The sequence below is a fragment of the Chlamydotis macqueenii genome, chromosome 8 (genome assembly GCF_036417535.1).
Source record: "Chlamydotis macqueenii isolate bChlMac1 chromosome 8, bChlMac1.mat, whole genome shotgun sequence".
In the NCBI taxonomy this organism is placed as follows: Eukaryota; Metazoa; Chordata; class Aves; order Otidiformes; family Otididae; genus Chlamydotis; species Chlamydotis macqueenii.
Genome location: NC_141563.1, coordinates 16,403,541 through 16,420,374, shown reverse-complemented (window position 1 = coordinate 16,420,374; position 16,834 = coordinate 16,403,541).

Here is a 16,834-nt window from a genome sequence, read left to right as displayed (position 1 = left end):
TATGACTGTTTTACTGTTGTACACTTACATTCCTACATATATTTCATCCACAGACCATGTAAAGGCTATTATCACAAGAAGAAACTATTCTACAGAAAGACAGACTCCAACTTTTAGTACATTTGGTAAGTAGGTGAATGACTTCACGGGTTTCTAAACTAGAGGAAATGTTGTAATGGAAAACTTCCAATCATTTTTCTGAGTAACACATTCCACGATCCCCAGCCACATGTTGGGTACCAGGACAGAACTCGTTCCATCCCTAGAATGAAGGATTTCTTTGCATACACCAGGGAGCAACATCAATAAATTGTAACATCTATGAAAGGCTGCCTGCCACACTTAGGTAATTGAGGCAGTGATTCAAAGTTCACTGCTAGCTACAGAATACCCCAATAAACTCATTATGAGATTCCAAATTAGAAACACACAAATTACTTGAACTTTTTATGAATGCTGTATTCTGAGAAACATCACAATAAAACAATTACCATTTCCTCTAGATACAGATCTGATGATGATGTAATCCCAGAAATGGCAATTCTGTTTTCAGGAAAGGTCATCTTCAATACTGTAGAAGAGATAAACTAAAATGAGGGAAAAAGCTGACCTTTCGAAGTGCAGCCATGGCTCTTCGTAGTTCTCCCGTCTTACAAAGGAAGGAAACATAAAACTATGCCCTTGTGTGCTCTTACAACTTAGAACACTAAGTATTTTGTCAGTAGCTGCTCAGCAGGGAAAGCTGCCACTGAAGGAAACAGGCTCTAGTTTATCTTTCAGCTAAATAAATATCATCAAAACATGCATTTCTGCTAAACTTCAGAATGTGGTGTGAAGATACACAGCTTACACTTTTGGTTTAAGGTTTTAAGTTCACTACTTCAAAACATAGATAGAATACGTAGAGATGAAAGCAATGTTCAATAAATGCATAAATGAGTCAACAAACAAAGAATCGCTGCCTATTCACATAAAGCGTATGGATTTTAGCTGCCTGGACTAAAATGGCAATGCATTAAAAAATACTATTCTTTCATGTATTACTGAAGCTGATTGAATTAATATCAGAAAATCTTCCTTTCAAATCATGTTAATAAAGGATTATTGTACCATCAATTTTGCATAATATTTTATTTATGAGCTTATAAGAAACAATAATTAAATTCTTAACCAGATAAGGCATTTCTGTTGTTTAAAGGAAAGTACTACTATAAAAACATATGCCAATTGTTAAATCAGCAACCCATTCCTGAAACCAAAGCCATCATCAGTGTGTCCACTAGTCAATAGTCATAATGATGTTAGGAATAAAGTGTCTCCAGCACTAATATTAATGACCATTTCAATAGCTCATTTAGAGGAAAAAAAAGCCTTATTATTTTTTTCATTGCTTGCGCAAGCCCCTCATGTCTGAGAACTTATTACTTTAATTTAAAAAAGGTGTTCCATGTTATTTCAAGACTATGGGAAAATTGTTTCTTTACAAATGTGCAGAGATAGTTTCATATTTATGGGTATATCAAAACAATTTAAAAATTGTTGATTGTGTACGTTTGAAAAACACATAGATTATCGGACTCACTTTCCAGTTTCTTGCAATTCAATTGCTGTCACTGACCTGATCTCAGAAAGTTCCTTGAACAAGGAGTCCAATTTAAAAGGCTGTCATCTTGAAAGTAAAAGAAGGTAATGACTCAACAGAATAAGAGTGTTTACAGTGCCTCCTCTTTAGATACCAATTAGGCACGCTGTCTCCATATTTTCAGGGGAAAAGATATCAGTGAAAGCAATACTTGTGAAAAGGTGTTTATCTGAGATAATGAAAAAGGAGTAGGAATAGACCTTGCACTTACTGAAACAAAAACCAAGTTGCTACTCACACTAAAAGTACTAATAAAGCAAAGAGGGGAAAAAAGCAAGAGAACTATAGCTGTGAAGCAAAAACCCCACTCCTAGACACAACCACTATTCAGTTGCAAAGGTCTAGACATTGTCACATCACTGGTTATATTATACACAGTCCCAATAATCAATAAATTATTTTTAGATTGATAAGACTGGCAGACAGACTTTCAAGAGCAGCAACAGATAGGATCCACTAAAGTATTAGCTAAAGGCCACCAAAAATAAGAGCAATAGAAGAACAGTAAAATATCAATATACTTTTTTAAGAGGAGAAAAAAGAAATAAATCTGAAACCTTAAAAACTAAATGAGAAATGCAATAAGCTAGTACCTTATTGCTATCTGGAAAGAAAATTTATAAATAAGGAGCACAGTCAGTTCTATGCAATTAAGCTTTACATGATACTGCCATACATCAAAAAAAAGTATTCTTTTTTTCTTCCTTTAACCATTAGGAAGGACATGAAAATCTTTCAACTATGTGCCTATAAATTCAATCCAATTTCCAAGCCATATCATATAATATTAAAAACATCTAATGCACTGAGTTTAAAAGAGGAAAACAAATACCAGTCTGGAAATATTGACAGTGACATATTCTAAGGAAGTAATTAAACCTCAACATTATTTACCAAACCTTGAATCACTTCCTCCATTGTTGGGTTCCTTATGGGATAACTCAATCTAACAATTCATCACAGTATTTCACAGACTGGCATCTTCCCACACAGAGAACATTCCAAATTGTTTTACTAGCAAAAATTAGCAAGAGATTTTGCATTCATTTGCATGCGTCTGGGACTTTTTGCGTGACTGATGTCACACTGAAGAGAAGTTACTCTCTGTAATACTGCCCAAATGTAATTGCCAGCAATTTATGCTCGTTCTTGAATATGACAGTGAACACCAATACCCTGGGGTAACCAAAGATGAGCTTTGGGTGAAAAGAAAACAGATGAAAACAATTCAGTAAGTGAATATTTCACTAAGTTTCTTATCACTTCAAGATAAAGTATTCTGTCACAACAGATCCAAACAGTCAAACAACTAGTATTTTTGTAAAATAACATGAAACTAGATTTCTTTTTCAAACAAAAGCTAAATTTAAGAAGAGATTTTGAACCATAGCATTCTGCAACATCAGTTCAACCTAGTGTTCATGGACTCCTCATTCAAAGGATTATAATGATGTTCAGCAGTTTAAATGGTCTTTCTGTAGTAAACTATATTACATTCAAGTAGTTAACATAAAAAGATAAAAGCTGATATACAAGTGATTATTTCTTTTTTTTTTAAAAAGGGCCTTAAGTTTCCAAAAATAATTAAGATTTTTGAAAAGCCAAGATCTATTTGTCCCAGCTTAATTATCTAAGGGGGTGAGTAATTTGAAAAACATCTCCCTGATTCATAAGCTACTTGCATAATTTTAAAAGTGCTACTGCTTATCCAACCTACACCACTACTGATGACACTAATATGTGCAATAGTTGCGTTGGCATATTCCAGAGATACAGTAATGGAAGAGAGGATTACTTTCTCATGTCTTCATATCATAATTTATGAACATGCATGTACATATATGGAGACAGAGATCAAAACTATCTTTCCATACAATGCTTTTAGCATAAGATCTACTATCAAAACCATATCAATTTACAAATGAAGAAAACCAAAAGACTTGATAATATTAGAACGCTGACATGCCTATAGTTAGTGTTCCCCTTCTTGAACATCCCCAAAGAATTAATGAGATGCCTATTTTAGTAAATTGTAAGATTTCAAAAATAAATATCATAAATATTATTTTCAAATTTTGAAAGACATACACATTGTAGGACAACCTTCTAGAAATGACATTAATATATTTAGAACGCACAGAATTTCACATATTCATACTAACTTTTAGGAATTATCATTTCAATCACATTTTAATACATATAGTTGTTTTGGCTGAGATAGTTCTTTTTCTTCATTGCAGCTCCCATGGGGCTATTTTTTGGATTTGTAAGCAAAGCAGCATTGATAACACAGGAACGTTTCAGCTATTGCTGAGCAGTGCTCACACGGAGTCATGGCCTTTTCTGCTACTCATACTGCAGTTTCTCAGTTTTACCCTTCCGATTCTCTTCCCCATCCCACTGAGCGGGAGTGAGTGAGTGGCTAGGTGGGGCTTGGCCAGCTACTGACAGTAACCCAAAACAATATGTTAAATTTAAAAACCATCTTTGAGAATGGCTGAAACCATTTGTGTTATTAAGTAGAAAGTATATAAAGGAACCATCAATGTAACAGTTTTTCTTTATTAGAGGAGAAAGATCTTCCTATACAAAAGACATTTATTTGTTTTTCACTCCAATTTTATTGCCAACAAAATTATAGTCTTTACGAAAGCCTTCTGGCTGTCATGGTTGTGCTGATATAATCTACAAACGGTTTAACAACATTGTCTATTTCTTGTGAGTTAATATCCTATGAGTTCTTTTCATCAACCACAAGATAAAATTTTTATGAGATATTTGGATTTCTCAGTTTTGATTCCTACCAATTTTCACATCTTGCTCTTATATAAGACATTTGTTTTCCATATTTAATAAAAAATTTGGCATGCTGAGTATCTCTGATATATTTTACAGATGCAAAAAAAACCCCAAACAATTCCATTTACTTACGTTAGGCTTATACTAAATAGAGTATTACCTACTACTACTTCTTCCTTATGAAAATTACCAGGCATAAAATTCTTGATGATCACTCATTACTCAGATTCATATTATAAAACAGCCTTAGGTGGTATTAATTGCCTTGGAAGAAAAATTGGTCAAAAAAAAAAAATACAGAGCAGGTTCTAAAATGAGAAAAAAAAAAATTAGTCTTATGGGGGAGAAACATGAGCACCAGTGACTAAAGAACCAGAATTTTAACACAAGGATATCTCTAATACTATATAAATTTCTTGGCTTTATAACTAGGTTACAAACTAAATTGTAAATGTCTACTGTTACCATAAACTATTTTTATCTTCAATTTGAGCTTTACTGGGATAATCAGTGCCAAGAGCAGTATTTAGATTTTCCGAGTTCTAGCAGCCTCCTATGGTGCTCTCTATCACCACACTGAAAAACCAAGTCCTCCAGGGCAAGTTAGTTTAGCCTCCTGTCCCCCAGAGGGTAAGTCAGAGCACTCCTCTATCCCTTCATTGCCCCCCTGAAGTAGCCTGTGAGACTACAGTCCTGAGTTAGATATCAATTAGATATTAAATACAGATGATGTTAACTGTTTTCTTGCATCCCCAAAAGTGCTTAAATTACCTCCTACGAGAGAACATGCACAAGAAATGAGGAGGACTTCATCTCTACTACCTTCTTTAAATTACCACTCCTAAGAAAAAGATAACAAGCACCACTGAGTTTCTAGTGAAAGAAAACAGCTGGAAATTGTTTTGGGTTAGCATAGTTCAGAAAGAAACTTGTGCTTGGAATTATGATTGTCTTTCTTTAGGTAAATCCTTTCTTGTCTGCTTTGTACATACACATCAAAGCTCATCAAGGTTTCACAGTTCTTCTAGGGAGAATAAACGTTTAACCATTTAAGAATTCTAATTTTGCCGTGACTATAAAAGAATGTCTTTATAACACATTCACCTTGTTTGCAACCTTCTCCTTTGTTACACAACTTCTCTTTTGTTTAGTTTACTCTCTGCTTTTGTACATTGCTAGTATAATAAAAAGTTCGAGCAAACTGGTGACTCAGAAAAGCATTACAAAAATTTCCCAGGAACCATCTTACTTTACAGGACTCAGTACATTTTAATTTTAAGAACATGTAATGAAACCCAGGCAAGAATATATCTTGCCAGGCAATGCACAGCCTTCCTTACTCACTTCAAATGATCTATCTCACACAGTATTTGTCCCGCATTCATCCATCACATGATTTTACTCTTGTAACCAGAATACTTCCAATAGCTGTCTGTATTTTAGACAACTTTCTGTTTGAATGACCTTTCTCAGCTATTTTACATCAACCAGTCCTACAGAACAGCAAGCCTAATAGCTGCTTAATTGCAGTGTGCTGGTAAAATACAGTCATTCTGGGCTGCGCACTTTGATTTTTCAATTAGTGTTTGTGGGAGATGCTGCTGGATCAAATACAACTACAGTTGTATCTGTCTATACACTAGACAGCATTATTCCAAATCAGGTGAGAGACTTGTGGAGGAAAAGAACATTCTCTCATCTTTTGTGAACCCTCAGCAGTTTTTACTCTTTACTCTAAGAGGTGATGATCTGTTATGGCTTCTGAACTTTCACCAGCTTATGTTATAAAGGACAAACTGTGAATGCCAAGCTGTTGGGTAAATAATTCTCACTCATTCAGAATATATGTGTCCCTGCTGAACAAACAGATGTATAGATACAGGAAGGTATTTTAGCTTGGTCTGTAAGTCTATTTGGCCTTCACAAGGGATTTCAGAGAAATAGAACATTCTTTTACAAACAGATCGAAGCCTTATATCTCAAAGTGAATTTGAGGCTATTACCCATTCGTTACCCTTTTCAAAGGAGGTTAGGAAGTTTTGGCTGAAAATTACTTCAGTCCTCAGGCAGCGATTAAAGTAATGGTTAGTAGAAGGAGAAATATTATGTTACAGCTGCCACAGATCAGAGACAGTCACCATGGCCATGAGAAAGACTTTTGCCTAAGGCTGTGCCGAAATTCACAATCCGTGCCTTCAATGTAAAATTAATTTTGGAGTAATGGTCCTTGAAGGAATGGATAACTGAACTAGGAAGTTAACTATGGCTGGGGAATGCTTCACCATTACATACTCTTATTTTATGTTGAAGAAGCTGTAATCAAAGTCAAAGAATGAATAGCATAGAGAGAATTATCTTCTGTCCTTGAAATCCAGTTTAGGTAGGCTAAACTTGTAGGTGTCAACAACATGGAGTATCAGACTTAACAGAACTTTTAAAATGAAAGTTTTGATCCAAATTCTGACACTCTGAAAAGATAAAAAGCATTTTAAAGTAATTGTTCTTGCAAATGACACCAGGGAATTAAAAAAAAAAAAAATTGCTCCCTCTGTATCCCCTTCAAACATATAGTATTATTCCAGCATTTAGGAAACCACAAAAAGAATGAAAATGCATCAAATTCTTGTGCTCTGTGGGGTGTTTTTACCCATGGCAACCAGCATTTAATATTCATCATCTGAAGTTTGACATCTGATGGCAGTTGCTGGATTTGATTTTTGTTTTGGCTTTTATAGGGTTTTGTTTTGTTGTGGTTTTTTTTGCTTTGTTTTATTTTGAATACTGCCTGTTACTTAGGAGTCCCAATAATGGATATGAGTCTCAAACAGCTTTAAGAAATACAGTATGTTTGTGTGAGTGGTAAGGTTTTATTATTTTATTCACCTGCCATTCTAACAGGCATAGCCAGTGTTTCTCAAATGACTAAAGTTTAAACTACTGTTTAGTAGTTTCTTCAAAATTACAGTGATCAGCTGTTCAATAAGGAAAAGCATTATCAAAACTCTAGTTACTTTTACAATTAATCTAGACATCCCATAGAAAAATCTGAAGCATTACTTCATTCTGATCCTTTTTAAGAAGAGAAGCAAGTCCGCCCATAATCTTGGTATCTCGATGTTTTGGTACTTCAAGGCTCTCCGTGCAACGTATTCACAGCCTTTGCTATTCTATTATCTTATTAGGTCTATCTGTTGCTAAATTTCTCTTTCCTCTGAAGCATTTCTAGTGCTATTTAGAGATAAATAAATAGCAAATTTCTAACCTTTGGCATGAAAGGGAAATTATTACACTATTATGCCAAGTAGAGTCATTGTCCAAACAGTCTGCTTTTGTCAAAAAGTGATACACTGTCCTATGTGTATCTTATGCACTAACTTTCTGACCTTTGTCCTAATAAGTTAATGACCAAATCCCCATAGGCTTCACTTCAGAGTAGCTATTTGCTTACAGTTGAGAAACACAATAATTTTAAATCTTAAAATACATAGACTTTTACCAATGATGTCATAAAAAATTAAGAAAGTTATATGCAAGGCACATTCCAGTTTGTTCTGCTCATATATAGATTTTCAAGCTGTGAATTTCTTTCAATATTTAAATCCTTTAATATAATGTAAAATTATCAAATAGTCATCATTTGAAATCTGAGAAACAAACTCCATTTAAAGAATTATAGCTGCATAAGCATTTCTAGAAACCGTGGTTGCTTAATTAGGTTTGAAAACATGATCATCATTACTTTATTCTTATTGTGCAAAGATATTGCCATAAATTACAAATAAAATTATCTTTGCTGATTTAAGCAGAGAAGTTTGCTATCTTTTTTTTTTTTTCATCATTGCTCTCAGCATAAAGATGAGAAAATCTGGTAAGACACCAGGGATTCAAACCTCCAGCTAACCCAGATGTCACTCATCATTCCCAAACTGCATTGAGATGGAAACTGAAACACAAGCTAATAAAACCTCTAGAGAGATTAGAAGTCTACATTCTAACAGTATGAATTTGGGCTTACACTTCCAAGGATAAATACAAACATATAAATTTAAACTGCATGAATAGTGAAATAATTTATATGTTTTCATTTAACCATTTGTGACATGGCAAAGTAAGAATATAGTGCAATTTTAGTCAGTGGAATGATCCCATTTGTTAACAACTTGTTTAAGTAATTATCAGGTAACTGCAGAAGAAAAATATTTGATTCCTATTATTTTTCTAAACTTATTTTGCCAAATATGCCAGGTATAAAAAAGTACATTTCCTATAGCAGTCCAAACAAGTTATTTTTTCCCCCCTAAGAATGCCTATCGTTATGAGCAAGAGGCTGTCTTTCTAAGTAATACTGTATGTAATGATAATAGCAAAAGAAATTGAAAATCAGAGCTGACAATCCCACCAATTTTTAGACTGTTAGCTTTGTTATCAAATAAATGATTTGTTATTTAGAACTGTGATATAAAACGTCTTTCTTTGAAATAAATTCCTGATGATTAATTTCCAAACACGCAAATGCATTTATGTGATAAATACAGCTCCTCACTAATGTCTAGTACCAGTTTAGTTAAGGACATTAATTTATGAGAAGAATCTAGAAACAAACAAAATTTTAATAAGTGCTGTTTGAGATGACACTCCCATCAAGCTACAGTTGTCACAATTGCATTCATTGTATGTTTACATCACTTTTATTAAACATCACATTCAATAAACAATTTACTGATACTTTGTGCCTTGCTCTATCCAAAAAAAAAAACCCCATTTGATTTGCACCTAGAAATATGTTCACTATATTAACAAAAACTGTTTTATAATGCAATTGGAAGTGATAGCTCAAGTATTTGGGTGCCAACAAAATAAGGCACCTTACAGCAAAAGTGAAGGAAGGATCCAGAACATAAAGAGCATCAAACTAATGTTCTTCAAGCACAGATCATAATTATTAAGGCCCAAAATTTAAGATTTTGAATATCTAGTTTAAAAAACTATAACCATCAGCATAATGACTGCTACTAAGTGCCTACTGAAAAGAATAAGAAAGAAAATATCCAGCTTCAGAGTTTCTGTAATAACAAAGGACATAAACAATACTTTATTATGTTTCTAGGCTTTCTACTCTGCCATCTTCTCAACCAATCCTCTTTTGGTACTAGGTCCACAAAGAACAACAGCTTTAGCTTGTCTAGGAAGGATCACTAATACTAAAAACATTGGGGTTTTTGTACTATTATAATGTAATAGTCTTTTAATTTTGAATAAATAATTTAATCTGATGGTTATAAACCAAACTGGAAAATGTTTTCCTTGAGACTATTTTCTCCATAGTGATGCATTTCCCCATTTTTTACTTGAAACTTGGATCTAGGGCACATCAGGTGTTGACCTTGATTCTGATAGTGTTTATGATTCTGCTTTACGTGGCTGCAACTCATTTTACTTAGATAAAGCCACAGAATTGGAGCATTTAACTTTCCTATTTTTAAATAATGTAAAAGTTTGTTAAAATGAATGTCATATGAGATACTAAGTCTTCCATACAAGTAACAAAATCAAGAAATTTTTACTATCTATACTTGAAATTTCAGGTGTAATATTTGATGGGTATAACAAAATTCTAAGTACAATTACTCACTCCATGCTTTATTCATCAAGACACCTGAACTACAATTTATTCCTTCATGCAAAAATCAATTCACATGGTATATGTGAAATATTTCAAATCACATTATTCTTATTAATATACAAACCATATCCATAAATACAGTCACCATGGGCAATTTATTTATTAAAGTGTATGAATTAGCCTGGTAATATTAATAAAACTTCAGCAAAGGTTGAGAAGATATCTCCCAAATACATTAAAAATGGCATTTTCTAAAAATACTTCCAGATAAGAATGTTTTCAATATATCTGTCATGTGTATGTATATATTATCAATGGTGAAGTAGTGAGGTTCTGCAGCCAGTTTTAGTACACTACAAACTTCATTACCCAAGCTCTCTATCAAAGCCTTATGCAGAAATAGTAAATAGAAGAATTTCCTTACTCTTTCTATGTGGGAGAAATATAGTCAGGCTAAGTGTAAAAATAGAAAGGGTGAAGGAAAAAGAGGAGCAAATGCACTTCCAGGTTTGCCGTGGGACAGGAATCAGTGCTTGGAAGCTGTGAAAAATATGGATCTTTGAAGATGACCACTGTACCTGGCTTATGCCTGAAAGTGGATTGTGTTTGATTTGGATAATAAAACTCAAAGGTAATGCTTTTGGGAAATCATGCCCAGTATATCAAGCATTGCCTGATCTGAAACTTTCATCCTATTTTCTTTAAAGGAATCCTTTACATTTCAATTCCTACTCAAATGAGATTTGCTCATATCTTAAAAGAAGGTAATATATTTTTTTTTTGCCAGGTGACAAGCACTGCAACAAGTTCAAAAATCAAAGAGAAAACTTTTATCACTACATTTTTCTCTTTGGAAGTTATGATTATGCTGAGTAGCAGCATATGAAAATTTTAAAATATGCTAATATATTGTATTTCTTTTACGATATGGCAGGAAGTATGCATCTTGGATAAATCAAACTACACAACATAATTAAAAACTGAACGTAACATTGTAACGTTCAGACTAACAGAAAATGATAAAGGGTTCATAAATAGGAAGTATTAAACACACTCATTAGTACATCAGGAGCTGCAAGGGCGCCATGTATGTAAAACTAAAGGTCTGCTCTCTTCAGTGAAAAAACACTCCAAGTAATCAACACAAGCTTACAAATGCTGAAAACCAGCTTCTGTTCCTTTAATTGCTAATGAAATAGTTGAACTTAAAAGGCTGAGCAAATTAACAACAATCTTCCAACACAACATTTGTCTTGGTTGGTGGTCTGCTCTCAGAAGCTGCTTTCAATGCAGATTGAAAGATTACTGCTTTGTACAGGCCCTCCTCTATCTTTAATGATCTCCAACCTTGGTGATCAAAAAAGAGTCTTCCCAAAGTCACAAAGTAGTTTTGATTTATTTGCCTTGTTCTCACAAAGGTTTTCCAAATCAGCTCAGAGATGAAGTTCCAGTTAGGGTTTTATTAGTAACAGAACACTTCAGGTTAAAGACGACTATTCCCAAATAAAACAAGAACTTTGGTAAATACTCTCAGGTTACTTAAAAATTGTTATTGTTATGTTGGTATTTTAGACTTTAAAGTGCAGAAAAGAATGAATATCAGGTTTGTTAATTTAAATATTTATACTGCATCTATTTTGCCACTTGCAGAACATGAAAACAGGAGTGGAAGTAAGAATCTGTAAAATACTGAAATACATCAATATACATTAGAAGCCCAAACCAACAGAACATTTTCTGAAAGACAAAATATGAGTTAGAAATAATAATAAAAAACCACATAACCTGAACAAACAAAAGATACCACAGAAAGAAGGTGAACCAGAAAAAAACCCCAACCTATCGAAAGAGATGTCTGAGTTTCATCAAGTAAAACACAAATCAGCTAAAGTTCTGGAACTTCTTTTCCTTCTACGTTGTTATAAAACCAGAATACACACACACATACATTTCACAAAGCATACATACACATAGTGCACACACACAGCACTTATGGACTCGTTTCTGGAAAGGCAACTGTTTATCACTTCAGGATGCAGTCACACTCAGGCTGAAGTCTAAAATTAAGACTTACTGAGTCCAAGTGAGCTCTTCTAACTTGTGCAACAACAGCATTTTCTCACTACAGTCAAGAATATTAAAAACCAAGCACTGAAAAATATGATACAACGAACCAAAGGATTTAATACAGAAGATATTAGAACACAAGGAGGGATACCAAATTAATCCCGATCAAGCCTGTTTAAAATTGACAATTTAAATTAGGTCTTTAATATGATAATATTTCCAGTTTATTTATTTAATGCTTCTTTTTCTGGAATGCTACTTGCAATTATTTCAAGAATAGCACACAAAAAAAAGCCAAATGTCTTGCTGAACAACCAGATAATAAAGCACAAATTGTGAGTATCCTAAGTATTCTTGCAGATTTAAATATTTCTGACAATCCCTTTGGAGGCAGGAAAAACATTTGGGTAAATTCATTTAAGTCTTCTAAAAGCCTTCTGCTTTATTCTTCTGGAGTAAAACGTGTGAGGTGAAGTTAACCACATGCATTTTTCGGAACTACTGGGCTTTTTCACAGATATACCAGCTTTACCTAAAAAGCAGGAGAGATAATGAAAATCCTGACAAAAAGTACACAACTAAACTGGATTAATATTATGAAGTAGTACAGTAAGAATAAGTTATGTAATGAAAAGAACAAATATTTCCTTGATAATGCACTAATGCTCTGTTTCAAGACTAAGGGCACTTGCACTCAGATTACAATTTTAAAAGTTACTAACCATATTTAGCTATAAAATTGTTAATGAAACAGAACTATATAACTATGTTCACCATTAACACACAAAAAAAGATCAGCCTTTCTTGAGAATATCAGAGAAGGTTCTTATGGTACTGATGGCTAATATGCTGACAGTAATCAACAGAAATTAAGTGCTTATTCAATAAAATTTTTTTTTTTTTTACCCCTTCAATGTGTCTGCAAAATTTAAATGCAGTTTGGGGAGTGCAAGGAGGTCTGCCTGCCTTCCTTTCTGCACCCAAAATAATGGCAGTATTTAATTACTGAAAATAAGTCCCTTACCCAGATTAAACCCATTCAAATGGTCCATTCTGGAAATACAAACTGCATTCTGACTGTAAAAGCAGTTGTCCAGGTGTCAGACAATGATCATATGTGCAATATCACATTTTACCTTTATGAAATGTGAGCATTATCCTGTTTTTCTGTTGGAGTTTTCTGTGGGGTTTTGTGTTTGTGGGTTGGTTTTTAGTTTTTTTCCTTTTTAAACTGTTACCACTGAGACATGAAAGGGCAGGCTACTTGAAAAAAAAAAGGCCACTGCTTTACCTACCAGACTGACAGATCAGAGCACGTGCAAACCTGAATCACAGAAATAAATATGAAGGTAAAACAGCATCACAAAAGGAACACGTGGCGGCTTGGGTCGCAACAGCAGGACTTAATTTGCCTTTAAATGTTGTCATTAAAACACACTCCCTTTTTTTTTTAACTCAGCAGCTTGCTTGGGCAGATGTGCTTGTTCAAACCCAAAAAGACAAAATTCCCTTTTCTAACCTAACCCTTTACAGAGCAGCTGGGCAGCCATAAGGCACATGAGCCTCAACTGGTGCCAATTAATTGCTATGTGTGTTCCAGTTAGCAAATCCAGTTGGCTACTTGTTCATCAGTAATTAAATTCCCCTTGAAGTATCACCTACCAACTATAAGCAAATCTTCACAACCCTAAAAGGCCTCATTACTGTACATCAAAATATTCTGGTTTTGTAAGAATTAAACATATAAAGGAAAATACATTTTCTTAAACACAGTTCCCCTCAATACAAATGCTAAACAACAACTTTATTGACTACTAACATTAAAGTTATTCAAACATTTTTTGGTTGGGATAGTAAAACCCAGGAACGTGAGAGCTGGCATTCACCTGAGAGTGGCCTGCCAGCTCCTCAGGTTCTCTAGTCTGAATTGCCTTAAGAAGACACTTACCACAAATAAACATTACAGTCTATATTTTTTTTAGATGCCTGAAAATGATAGTAAACACCCTAGACAGTTAAATATTCAGTGTCATCATACTAACATTAATGTGTGAGTCTTCATCCAGAACATGCCTACAATTACAGTTCCCAGTCTTGGAATAAATAAAAAGGAACATCCCTGCTGAATCTGAGGTCATCTCATCTTTAAGAATCTGAAGCCACGTAAACCCTCTATGAAAAACACATGGCAGGACAGGAAATTAAACTCTGGCTTCATGTAGGTTACACCCTAGGCACCGGACCAACTTTTCTATGAAAAAAAGTAATTATGAATGAAAATTAACTGCATTAAATGTTTCCCTCTAATTAGCACTGAGGGGAAAAAAAATCCAAACAGGCACACTCCTAACCCCACAAAAGATTCTACTAAACAATAACTTATGAAGATCACTTTAAAATAGTACTGAGTATTCGAAGATTTTCTCCCTCACAGAGCTCTTTCGGAATCCTGCATGCCATCTACCTACTTCTGTTCTTTAAAGATAATATAATTAAATCAGGTATCGACTGCCTGCCTGCCATGGTTGATTCTTTTCTAATTAACACAGCTGCAACAGTGAAGCACAATTTTTTTTTTTTTTTTAAAAAAAGAAGTCTGGGCAATATTCAGACTTTTACTAGGTTCATACTTTTTAAGAAATCAAAAGTGGTCTTTAAAAGGCTGAAGGCTAAGCAGGAATAACAGTTACCTAGTGGAGAAGTTACCGCATTTCTGTTTTAAAAAAAAGCAACAGGCTGGTTTAAAAGAGAGCAAGACCAGGGCCTTAACATTGATTATGAGATTTCCAACCATAGCTACTTCCTAAATTTAAAGAAGTCACTCTTGCAAAAATTTATATTACTGTAGTAGTCCCTATTAACCTGTGGCTTATGGACACTCACACAATTACCCAAGATACACCACAGAAATCTGTTAAGTTTTAAATGGTGCTGTTTCTATTAAAAACCTGAAGGAAATCCTGAACATGAATTTTGTAAGCTGAAATCACTTTCTCCAGCACTTTTCACGTGGAATTTCTGTTTAGGTATTCCTGAGAATCAGAATCATGTTGAAAGCCTTGGCTGAACACTGTTTTCAGTGTCGTATTTTTTAAGTCTTAGAAAACGTCTAATATTGAAGTGATGTCATGAAAACCTGTCGTTTGAGTGTACAAGAATTATAGGTTCCAATTCTCCTTGCCACTGCAGTGTGACAAGCATAATGCCATGCTTTTTTAGACAGATGGTAAGGACAGCAATCAGCTATCAGTTAAGGATGAGTTAGCCATTAGCATTTGGGTCTGGTGGAAATAAGCATAAATATAATTGGTTATGTATTTAATCTGCCAAGTGAAAACTATCTGAATGTATTTGAGGCTGAAATGTGTGACTAGGCCTATTACAAAACCAACAGCCTTTTGCAAGATGTTGTGTGCTTTATTTAGACTAGCATTACAGTCTGCTCCTAGCAATAGCCATCAACTCTGTGCAAACACCTTCAGTGTGGAAGTCCCATCACTACACTGCTCTGCCATGGCCACATCCTCTCTAGGGCAGCGACTGGAGCTACTTGCAGCCCTGCAGACAGCATATGTGCAAGTGGCTGCTCCCTGACCCTTGTTTCCAGCCGTCTGGGGAGCTCAGCCAGCAACACCTAATTTCACACAAGCACAGACATCAGTATCTCCACATATACAACAAAGCAACTCTAAGAAGTCCCTGCTCACTCAGTTCCCTCCTAGCACAGCGAGAACGATACACGAACAAATTTCAGTGTCAGTCCTCCATGAAGAACAGGGCTAGTCAAGCTTTACCGTGCTTTAACAAGCTGCTTGCATTTTCAGGACTTATTCCTGTATTGACATGCAGTGCACTTTCTTAAACACAAAATTTTATTCAGAATCCTAAATATTAGAGTATTATACTCAATACTGGTAGATAAAGGACACTACTGATTTTGGCGTGCTTTAAAGGCAAGGTTCAATGTTATGTGAAAAAAAAAACTTTAATGAAGAAAAAAAAACAAGGAAAGGGGAAGTAAAAGCAAAAAGCACAAACTACAAAATAATTTTAATTATGTCTCACAGGACAAACATTAGGATATTAATTTTTCTCCTAAAGCACTCCTTTTATTTGTTCTCTCTGTAATTGAAACATATATTCACTTGAAAGGTAATGCTGAGAAGATAGTTAAAAGTTAAAACAAACAAACAAACAACAAACAAACAACCACTATTAAGATGGAAAGTTACAAATCAGAAACCCTTTTTTTTCTGTGAAAAATCATGTGAGAAATTCTGAAAGTTCAGAAGAAAATGAAGTCAGAATCCAGTTTTCATTATCAAAAAGTTTACTGCAAGATTTGTCACAAAATGGAGAAGTCCACAATATCCATTTCAAAAAGAGATAAAAATACTGAAGAATTAATTAGTTTTGAGACATTCTGCTGAAAGTTTAAAATCTCTTAAAATCCAGTTCAAAAGGTCCCTAGGTTCTCAGCAGAAAAGTCAATGAAATTGGCACAATTTGCAAAACGTGAATAAAATTACCTTTCTTTGATGGTAGAAGAAAACATTATTTTAGAAAACTTACAACTACTTTTAGACCACATCAAAGTGCCTATTGGAGGATTAATCCCCTCTTCAATTCTTATGACCATTGGCATCTGCTATTCTATTCCCGAAATTATAATGTTAGATAATTTTGCTAATGCAATCAGAAGT